Source organism: Capsicum annuum, unplaced genomic scaffold, assembly GCF_002878395.1.
Source record: "Capsicum annuum cultivar UCD-10X-F1 unplaced genomic scaffold, UCD10Xv1.1 ctg81929, whole genome shotgun sequence".
NCBI lineage: Eukaryota > Viridiplantae > Streptophyta > Magnoliopsida > Solanales > Solanaceae > Capsicum > Capsicum annuum.
Window position 1 is genome coordinate 37,698 of NW_025892684.1, and position 12,085 is coordinate 49,782.

Genomic DNA, 12,085 nt, shown 5'->3' on the forward strand with positions numbered 1-12,085 from the left:
TTGATTCTATTTTATTAGAATAAAGTTGAAGATTATTTGACTTTTATACTTTATATTATTAGTGTCTTTAACTGATTTTTATAGTCCATTTTTTTTATTTCTTGGGAGTACTATCTAAGTTGCTACGTTGATTTGTAATTTTTAATGTATTTGAGTATATATTTATCGGAGAAAATGTAATATGTGAAGAATAACTAGTAGGAAATTATGCTATCTCATTAGGTTTTAATTAAGCAAAGAAGTATGGTTAGTGAAATCTAATTGTACATGCACAGAACTTGCCAAGTAAAGAACAATAAAATGTTCTAAGTAAAAAATATATATATTTCATTCATGTCAATAATAAAATTCTCTCTGCTTTCGACAGAGAATTCCTACGTCCACACTTTTGTAATTTTCAATCCTCACTATTTTTTCCCTCGTTATTACTAAATTGTTTTACTCTTTGATTTTGCTTTGTTTTGTACTCTTCTCTTAAATTTTGGAGAAAATAGCAGCTCATAATCTAGTTCAACAAAACTACTCAACATAATATGCACCTAAATATGGTAACTAAAAACATAAAAATATTACTTGTTATTAATGCCGGTTCGCCGGAAAAGGGAAAGGGATCGTCGGAATAAGGGGGTTCGCCGGAAAGTGAGGGATGGTAGGATCAAAGAGAAGATAATGGGAGGACCAGATCTGGGATCTTTTATTAATGGCGGTTCACCGAAAAAGAGAAGGGGGTTGCCGGAATAAGGGGGTTCGCCGAAAAGTGAGGTGTGGTGGGATCAAAGAGAGATAATGGGGAACCAGATCTTGGACTTTTGAGAAAAGGACAGATTCAAAAAAAGATAATAATGTAAGAAAATATGACGTTCTATTAGTAAATTAAAAAGTGAAAGAACGTAAGAAAGTATTACATTGAACGACTTTTAATTTCTGAAAAGTCACATTTACAATGACTTGACAATTCAATGAATTTTTTTTCTCAATTTACGAAAAACATAACAAATTGTTACGTGAAGCACTTTTTAATTTCTGAAAAGTCACATTTAATATGACTTGACAATTGTCACTGGATTTTTTTCCTCGAATTATGCGTAAAACGTAAGAAATTATTACGTTTTACGTGTTTTTCTGACACAACGTAATAATTTCTTACGTTTTATAAAAAATGTGTAAAACAGTAAGAAATTATTATGTTTTTACGAAAGTCAACTCCGTTAGTTGATCGTTAAACAAAAAGTGAAAAATTTAATAAATTATTACGTTTAACCTATTTTGATAACTTTTTAAATAGGTGATCTTTTTTGATCACTTTTTTAGTTCCGTGACTCATTTTGGTTCCAAATTCCTATTTAACTTTGTCCCAAATTTTATCTCTTATCACAACCATTATCTATCCACGCTTCTTTTTTTAAGTCTTTCTTCTCAAATTTTAACAAATTAACTAAATCCATGGCATCATCTTCTTTTTCTGTGAGTAATTCCCAATGGAAGTACATTGTGTTTCTAAGTTTTAGAGGTGAAGATACTCGTAAAACATTTACGAGTCACTTATACCAAGGTTTGAAAAAGAGGGGATATTCACCTTTCAAGATGATGAAAGGCTAGATTATGGTGATTCGATCCCTGAAGAACTCATGAAGGCTATCAAAGACTCTAAAGCCGCCCTCGTTGTTTTCTCGAAGAATTATGCTACATCTAGGTGGTGCTTGAATGAACTAGTGGAGATCATGGAGTGCAAGGACCAAAATGGACAAACAGTCATCCCGGTCTTCTGTGATGTAGATCCATCACATGTTCGAAACCAAACAGAGTGCTTTGCAAAAGCTTTTGCCGAACACGAATTGAAGTATAAGGATGATGGAGAAGAGGGGACGCAGAAGGTGCAAGGATGGAGGAATGCCCTAACTGCTCTCGCTAATCAAAAAGGATTTGATATCCGTAAAGGGTGAGCTAAAAACACATAATTATGGGAAAAAAAAAAGGGAAAATTTTCTATTTAAATTTGGACGCTTCTGTGAGTTAAACAGAATCAACGCTAAATAAACTATTGATATTTACCTAATTAAAAATGTGGAAATTAAATCTATATCTCTTTGAGCTAAGAATACTACTGCATGCACAATCTAATTTCACTGATTATCATTTAGACACAAGAATTGTTATTTTTTTTTTTTGCAAAAAAATATGATGGTGGATTATATATTATCAGTAAGAAGGCATAGTTATATCAATTTAATTAGAGATAATACATAAAAATCCTCCAAACCATTAAAGTTTTGCAATTTTCATGCTTAACATAGAGACTTTTTAACACCCTCCTGAACATTACCATTATGAAATACTTGAATTTCTCACATTTTCCACACTCAGTCTTCTTATATTTATAGGATTGAACCTGACAATATTCAGCAGATCGTTGACCAAATCTCCAAATTACACAAGAGTGCTTATTTTTTATATTCTTCGCAAGATGTTGTGGGAGTAGATACTCATTTAGAGAAAGTAGAATCCCTACTTGATCAAGAAATCAATGATGTTAGGATCTTAGGGATCTGGGGAATGGGCGGGATAGGCAAAACGACAATAGCAACGGCCATCTTTCATAAATTTAGTTTATCAGTTCAATTTGAAGCTGCTTGTATTCTTGATGATGTTAAGGAAAATGCAAAAAAGAATGGGCTGTGTTCTTTACAAAATATCCTTCTTTCTGAACTGTTAGGAGAAAAGGATAATTACGTCAAGAGTCAGCAAGTGGGGAAGTGCATGATTCCGAGCAGACTCTGTTCAATGAAGGTGCTAATTGTGCTAGATGACATAGATCATAATGAGCATTTGGAGTATTTAGCAGGTGATGCTAGTTGGTTTGGTAAAGGAAGCAGAGTAATTGTAACAACTACAAATCGAGATCTGATAAAGATTAATGATGATGCAATATATGAAGTGAAGCTATTGCCTGATCGTGAAGCTATGCAATTGTTCAATCAATATGCTTTTAGAAAAGAAGCTCCAGATGAGCGATTTAAGAAGTTGTCATTGGAGGCAGTAAATCATGCTAAAGGTCTTCCGTTAGCCCTCAAGCTGTGGGGTTCCATGTTGTATAAGAAAGGCCTAAATCGGTGGGGAAGAACTGTAGACAAAATAAAGGAAAACTCTATTTGTTATCTGGTTGAAAAGCTCAAAATAATTTATGATGGATTGGCAGTGGCGAATCAGGTTTTCAAGGTTGTGGGTGTACAAAATTTTTTATAAAAAATAGTGTGTAGCTGTATGGAATCAAACCCAGAGCCCTGGACATGAAAGTCACACCTCAAGCCACTGTACCCAATCATGTGTTCATTCTCTGGATGCATTTTAATATATTATATCATTTATTCTATATTTCTTATATAATTACACCTAATCTACGTCGAGTTTTGTGGGTACTGGAGCACCCGAAAAATACATGTGGGTCTGCCCCTATGGGTTGGAGCACGAAGAGCAAGATATATTTCTTGATATAGCATGTTTCTTCCGAAGATATAAAAGAAAGCATGCCATGGAAATCCTTGAGAGCTGTGATTTTAAAGCTGAATATGGATTGGATGTCCTAATTGACAAATCTCTTGTGTTCTTAACTGAATATGATACAATTGAAATGCATGACTTGATACAAGATATGGGTAAATATATAGTGAAAATGCCAAAGCATCCGGACGAACGTAGCTGACTATGGGATGCCAAAGATTTCAAACAAGTGATGGCTGACAACATGGTAAGTAGGCTTAACAAAACAATAACATTCAATTTCTACTTTTCATATTCCAACATATAGAGGGCATTTCAAATCCAATTATTTTTTCCTCTTGCTTCATATTCATGCAGGTACACCATTTTAGTTGGAAAAGCAAAGTAACGTTAATTTTGTAACGTGGCTAATTTGTCAAGTAACCTATGTTATTAAACCATCTAGCCGCTTAATATGTTTATCCCTGGTGCACAATACCATCTTGAATTCTCTTTTCATTGTTAGAACCAGTAATAGCTCTTTTTTTTTTTTTTTTAAGTATTTCCCTCGCATCACGTCTTCTATTGTCTTTGTTCTCTTTTAATGTCCTTGAAGTTTGCATTCAATATACTACTTCGGAAAATAGTCATAGTGAAATTTTTGCCAATCTGTAGTGACTTTCCCAGTTTCAATATTTCTACAAGATAGCTCAATTCCTTCTGGGAAATCATCTAATAAATTCACCCCGACCTTTCCTCGAGTAACACTTGGTCTAGTTTGACCCTTAGTTGGTCCCATAGGCTTCCCTACGGCTCAAACTATGGAGAATGTTAAACGGTGTATACTAGAATTGGATTAGAAGCTGAGTTGTACACATCTATTAGATAGAGTTAGTTTGTTAGACTAAATAGGAGCACTAGTAGTAGCAGTTATCTGTCATTTTCTTCTCCTCTTAGCTTGTGGATGAGAACATCTGCTCAACTGAGCTTGCAATCAGTCTAGATTTCCTCTTGCATTAGAGAAATTCAACAGAGAAAAAAGAGTCACGAATGAGATGGATGTTTGTGTTAAAACATGCACAACGGAAGCATTAATTCAACACGATCAATAACTTATATAATATTTAGATAACATAACTAAAACGAGAATCAGAAAACTTACCTCTTGAAACTTTCACAAAACTCGTTCAACGCTTTGCTTTCCAGGACTGCAATCTTCTACCAAAACCGAATTAACCTTTTTCAATCAACACTTGAGTGGCAAGTGATTATTGGACTCAAAGAAAAGATGGAATAATCATCATCTTCTGAACCTCTAAAACCTTATTTATTCTTGTTTCCTCATAAATAAGGAAAAATCAAGAGTCAAACGTTTTGGAGCTCTTTAGTTGTCCAAAACGTTTTAGGCCTCTTTAATTATCCAAAACGTTTCAATCATTATTTTCCTTCCAAAAGACCAGTAAATAATATTACTTCTAGTAAGTTCCTTTTTCTTTTCCAAAATTGATTAGCTAATCAGGTATAGAAGGGAACACAACTTTATTAAGTGAGGCTTCCAATTATGATATTAATTCGGTGGTGAATGAATTATCATATCATAATAAATTACAAATTATTCCACTAAAAATCTGTAATTGCACTCCTCGATTTAATTTCGAAATCTACCATTACATCTTATTTAACTCCCCATGTTAGAATTACTGACACCAATTAATTAAATTAAATTCTCTTAAAAATTTAATTCATTTAATCATTTATTTATAATGCTTAACTTATTTCACATGACAGATACAAAATTCACCTACAGGGTTTTCACGGGAAAACTTATAAGCAACCATAAAGGTGTGTCTTCTATCTCAAGTCCGAGACATGATTCTATCAACTAATTAATATTTCACTAAGTGATTCATCATCATCCAACCTATCATGAATATGTTGACTTGCAAAAGAATTTCACCTTTTAATAGATTAAAACGTTAAAATAAACCACATAAATCATAATAATTATACCAAGATTAAGAGTATAAGTACATGCAATGGTCTACAAAAATCGTTCATTATTGTTCAGAACATAAACGGATATCTCTAATTGTCCGTTCAATACATGCGAAATATACTAGCACAAGAAGTCGGAATATTACCACTCCCAGACCAAATTATATTTAATCTTGTGCTACAATCATCAAGATGTTTGTCCTACCTCATCTTTGATTGTGAACGTTAATTTATTACTTATAAGAACCGATAATGTTAATCTTCCGTGCATGAGTTACAATACTCCATACACAAAATTGTCTACTATATAAGCAAAGGACACACATATTAACACAATGATCTATTTAAATAAAGATTTTATTAATATAATAAATAGTCTTTACATGGGATGAAAATATAATACTTTAACACAAATTACATGGTTAATAGTATATCCTAACAGTTTGTTGTCCCAACCATTTTTTTTTAATATTCTCCTTAACCGGTATTCCATTTAATAGAATTCACTTGATAATATATTATTTTTTATTTACAACATTACAATCATTGGTTCTGTTTCGACTACAATTTCGTTCTATTGCAACATGAAAACTTTCCGACTTGACTCTAAAAGCTATGATTTGTTGACTTATGATCTTTTTACCAGGGAACCATGGAAATGGAAGCAATCTGCTTTACTTATTTTGAACAAATACGCTTTAATAAAGAGTCAATGCAAGATATGAAAAGGCTTAGGATATTATACATATATGATGATCATCCGATACACCACTTCTTGTCTTCGATTGATTCAGTAGACATTCCCAATGGCTCTCTTGAGTACCTGTCCAACAACTTGCGGTGGTTTGTCTGGGATCACTATCCTTGGGTGTCATTGCCAGAAAAATTTGAACCCCCAAGGCTTATTAATCTTGATCTCCGGTGGAGTTTGCTGCATGATTTATGGACTGGAATAAAGGTACAATAGCTGGATTCAATTTTCTTTTTCTTTTGGTCAAATACATAGATAGATACTCAAAGTTGACAATAATTGTGAGATAGACATCTAACTAGCTATTCTAGTGACCATACATACATACATCTTTTATTGACATATATATACATACATATATATATATAAGCGTGTGTTTTGAATATCCCAATCAGACTTGGATACACGCATGACATACAATTGCTTTTGTGTTGGGTGATTAATTAACCAGCTCCAACTTTTAAAACATTGGAAGGTAAATGATCGAATGATGCAAAAAAATTGTTTATGTAATTGGAGTAGCATCTTAAGTCAAGTGGACGATAAGTAACATTGAGTAGTGAAATCCAAATTTTAATAAAAGAAAAAGAAAAAGGTAACATTAATACTTTTCAGAATTAGTTGTCACTTTTTTTCTAATTTAATATCCACTTTTACTTTTCAGTTTTGACACATTTAGTAAAAAAAACCATATAAAAATAATAGGGCATGTATTTAAAAGCTAAAGCCACTAATATAATTACGGATAAAAATATAATGTAATATAATCTTATTGGTTATTATTCCCTAAATGTCGTTGCACATTTTTTTATTTTAAGGTAGTAAATTAAGCACAAAGGTCCATTCTTTATGTGTTGCGAATAGCAGGATTTGCCGTCTCTGCGAAGGCTAAAACTCGGTCTCTGCAGAAAGCTGAAGAAAACACCGGACTTCACGAGGATGCCAAATTTGGAGTATTTGGATCTAATGGAATGTACAAGTCCTGAAGAGGTTCACCCTTCTCTGAAGTGTCGCAGAAAACTCATTTGGTTAAATTTGCATGGTTGTGTAAACCTTGAGAGGTTTCCATATGTTAATGTGGAATCTCTTGAATATATGAATATAATTGATGCTCAAGTTTAGAGAAATTTCCACAAATCCTAGGAAGAATGAAATCGGAGTTAGAGATTCACATGAGACCCTCTGGGATAGGGGAAATATTATCATTTACTATTCAGAACCAAGCGCATCTTACACATCTGGATTTTAGATTTATGAATAACCTTGCAGAACTTCCAAGCATCATTGGCATGTTGAAAGGTTTGGTGAAGCTAGTTGTATCGTACTGCTCAAAACTTGAAAGCTTGCCAGAAGAGATAGGGGACTTAGAAAACTTGGAGGAGTGTGATGCAAGCTATACTCTAATTTCACGACCTCCGTCTTCCATTGTCCAGTTAAACAACCACAACCCTCTAATCATGAATAAGTGCATTCATTCTTTGATCAAAGGGCTTAAAAATCCAACACTCAATATTTTGCAAAAATTCAAAAGGGAAAAAGGCTTTAATATGCCATTGAACTATCAGAAATGACTCATTTATGCCATCAGTTAAAAGTTTGGCTCATTCATGCCATCATCGTTACAAAATCGGCTTATCCATGCCATTAATTTTTAACGGTGGTTTTCAAAAACAGTTTTGCCGCTTGACCTTTTATTAAAGGTCCACGTCATTAATTAAATTAAGAAAAAAGGCTCAAATATGCCATTAAACTATCAGAAATGGCTCGTTTATGCCATCAGCTAAAAGTTCAGCTCATTCATGCCATCGTTGTTATAAAATCAGCTCACCCGTGTCATTACTTTTTAATGATGAGTTTTCAAAAATAGTTTTGTCATGTGGCCTTTAATTAGAGGTCCGCGACATTAATTAAAATAAATTAATATTAATTTCAAAATATCTTAGACCCGTTAAAAACAACCGATTCATTTAACATAACCCGACCCACACCCATTAAAATATTTTTTTCCCTACAACAATAACTATTTTTCTAATCAGAAAAAATAGTGATTAATGTGTATCCTTTGGCTATTTCTAGTTGATTCTAAATCATTATAAATGTTACGCTTAACAGAAACCTCAAATATTTTATCCTAAAGTAATTGATTAGTTTTAATTCCAATGACTCCAATATATACTCCGAAGTTGCAAGAAAATAAACCAATGAACGATTAGGGCAAGCAAGAAAAAGAAAGAGGCGTATCAATAGAATAACTTCTCCCATCACGAATTAGTGGAGCATACATTGTTGAAAAATCATTTTCAAATAACGGCTTAAAAGAAGTCTGCTATTCCAATTATCCCCCCATGTATATGGGATAACTTCTCATATCATTATGGTATAAATGCTGGAATAAATAATCCCAATACTAACTAATTTTAGATATTTTAAAATTAATATTGATTTCTTTTAATTAATGATGTGGACTTCTAATAAAAGACCACGTGGAAAATCTATTTTTAAAAATCCATCATTAAAAAAGTAATGGCATGAGTGAGTTGATTTTATAACGATGATGACATGAATGAGACAAACTTTTAACTGATGGCATAAATGAGCCATTTCTGATAGTTCAATGACATATTTGAGCCTTTTTGCTTATTTTAATTAATGACGTGAACTTCTAATAAAAGGCCACGTGCCAAAGTTATTTTTGAAAATCATGGTTAAAAAGTAATGGCATGGATGAGCTGGTTTTGTAACAGCAATAACATAAATGAGCTCAACTTTTAATTGATGGCATAAATGAGAAATTTCTGATAGTTCAATGGCATATTTGAGCCTTTTCCCAATTCAAAATGCCATGAGTCATTATCATCTATGCCGCAGCTAGTACCTTACTGTCACTTATCTATCTATATCTATATCTATATCTATATCTATATCTATTCTATATCTATATCTATATATTATTAAAAGAAGAGGACAAATTCTTTCCATCAAGCCAAGTGGCAGCGTAAGAATAAGCCACTTGGTAGTTTAGTTACAAAAATAAGTTATGTTGGTAGTTAGTTAATATTTTTAAAATTCAAAATCTTAAATATTTGTTTTAAAATTCAAAAAGAAAATGGATAAAAATAAAAGTCAATTTAACTTAATAGAATTGCACATTAACTGCAAATACTAACAGTTTAACACAAACATTCAACCAAATTCCTTTTGTTCAAATTTCACCCATTACAGAGAAGAAATCTATAGAAGTAACAAATTTGCCAGCTAAAAAAATTTCAAAGGTACTAAAATTCCTTAATTTAGTTTCTCTTTTTTTTGGAGAGTGATTGGTTTTAGGAATTTAGCCACTTAGGTTTATCTGATATGAACAATTTGGTGATATGTGAGAATCATTGAGTATTTAATTTTACCTTCTGCTGATCATTTGTTCTTTCTTAGTTCATGATTTGGGAACAATTATATGGTGAATTTGGCTATTGTGTTGCTAATTCTTTACATAGAAGATTTGTGTTTCTTTATAGTATGTTGAAGGGTCACTCCATTTGTAGCAATTTCAATAAAATTGCAAAATGACTTGGTAATTTTCTTCTCTGCCTCCGTCATATGTTACCATTGTAATATTTTTGCCTTTTTATTTTCTAATAAACTTGATTTTAACAAAGCAGTCATTGCCTTAATCGTCGGAGTTACTCTATTTTTTAGATTTATACTTATGTTTGAATTTTTCTGTTTGAGTTGATTATAACATTTCTATGTTAGAAATTGTTGTACTATAGGCATGCGGTGTTGTACCTTATAATATTGATTATTTTTATTATAACTTGATTATAACATTTCTATGCGGTGTTGGTTATTTTTCGTGTGTTCGGTTATTTTTATCATAGAATCATTTCTATGTTGTGAATGGCCGGTTGTGTCATTGAATTTCAGAGTCATACACTATGTGTTTGATTTCTCACAAGTGCAACTGCAATTATTTAGTGCAATAAGTGGGAGCATTCTATGATTCATTCTATATCGGTATTATTCAAAGCTTAGAATTTTGAGTTGTGGTAACCAATTTTTTGTTTTGATTTTGGAGTATGGAAATACGATTGAAATTTATTAATTTTCAGAAGCAACAAGACAATGCAGTGGCTGCTGCTCTATAGTATCACCCGAAAAATATCAGCCTGACTTGTGATGAGGATGGTTATATCATGGCGCAATGGCTTTTGTCTACCGAATTGCAACCTTTTGCCTCTAAGACACGTATTTTAAAACTCTTTTCATCTTTTTACTATCTCTTAAGATTATGTAGATAATAAAATACATGAATCAAAATCAAGTATTTTGATCCTTTTACTACAGTTTGATAAAAAAAATCTTCCAGTAAAAATCAAGTATTTTGCTACAGTTGGAAGGTACGTTCTTTTTCTTTTATTTTGTTTGTTGAAGCCTTGGTGGCCTCGGGTTGAGCAGCCATGAATGAGTTCTCTTTGAGCTCCCTCTCAACCTCTAAAGCCACATGGAATATGCCATCTGTGGTGTCGAATTTGTGAAGTGTCATGCGAGTAAAGATGTCCTTGTTTAACCCAACCTTGAAGCACACAATGTCATGACTTACTTGCTCACCTCGGTGGTCAAGTTTCAACATTGATTGTTGAAATTCATCATAGTAATCCATGACACTCTTGCTACCTTGCCTCAAATTGTACAATTTGTCAAGGAGCTCATGCCTAAAAGTCTCGATCAAGTACCTTTGCCGCATAAGGTTCTTCAACTAAAACCAAGGAGGAGGTTTTCCCCCAATCATCTCATTCTCAAACAGTTTAACATACTCCCACCATGTATTAGCATACCCTTCGAAGTGAGATATAACATATCAACTTTTCTTTTCTTCGGTGAGATCATTAAGTTGGAAGATCTTGTCACAAGACGACTCCCATGCAAGGTAGGCTTTAGGATCACTTTCACCTTTGAAAATAGAAAGGCTCACTTTGATGGAATTGATACCTACATCTTGGTTTGGGTGGACATCTCTCACCTTTCTGCCTAACTTCCCTTGTCTACCCCTCATTATCTCTTCCCTCAAGTAAATATCATCATACTGTCCAGAACCATCATGCTGTCCTCCCCTACCATAGCCCTCAACATGGATGGGTCTATTTGGGTTAAGTGGAGCTTGTAGTGGTGGAATTGGATTTGGATAGTGAGATCTTTGGTCAAGTGGAGTTTGGATAAGAGGATTCGATTTTGGTGGTGGTATTTGGGTTCCAAGCCCGTTTTGTTGGACTTGGTGTAGTTGAGGATGGTTTGGTCTATCTTGTTCTCGGCTTCGGGAAAAAAGATTGGTTGGATTTGTGGCAATTGGTGGATATAGCATTTGGTGCAAGGTCTCGGGAGTATTAGTTGGGGAATTGTTATGAGGGGTGGAAGGTCGACTCCTTTGGTTTTCCACATGTTCTAATCTCTCACTCATTGATGCCACATCCATATCTAATTTCTCAATACCCACATTCAACCTAGCCACATCTCGGGACATAGTTTCAAGGCGAGCCAAAATGAGATTGATGGCATTATTGTCAATTGTTTGACTATTTGAAGCCTCGAGTTCCATCGTGGTTGTACAAAAAATAGCACTTCAAGTTATGGTCCAACAAGACACCCAATCAGTCCACAACGTCACATATAACAATACAACATAAATCCTACAAAACAAAACACACATTAGTTTAAAACAACCTCCCACAATGAGATCCCACCTTCAAGTTTCTTCAAACTCAAGCTCAACAATGGTGGATGGCTCAAATCACCTCCAATTTAGCTCAAATTCTAACCCTTTACTCCTATTGTGTTAGAGTACACAAATCTAATACTAAAAATACAAGA

The 12,085-nt window shown here is 33.4% G+C and overlaps 1 pseudogene; it reads left to right on the top strand.

Moving 5' to 3' along the window:
• Positions 1-1,387: 1,387 nt before the first annotated feature.
• LOC107849377 lies at positions 1,388-8,701 on the top strand (annotated as a pseudogene).
• The last annotated feature ends 3,384 nt before the right edge of the window (positions 8,702-12,085 follow it).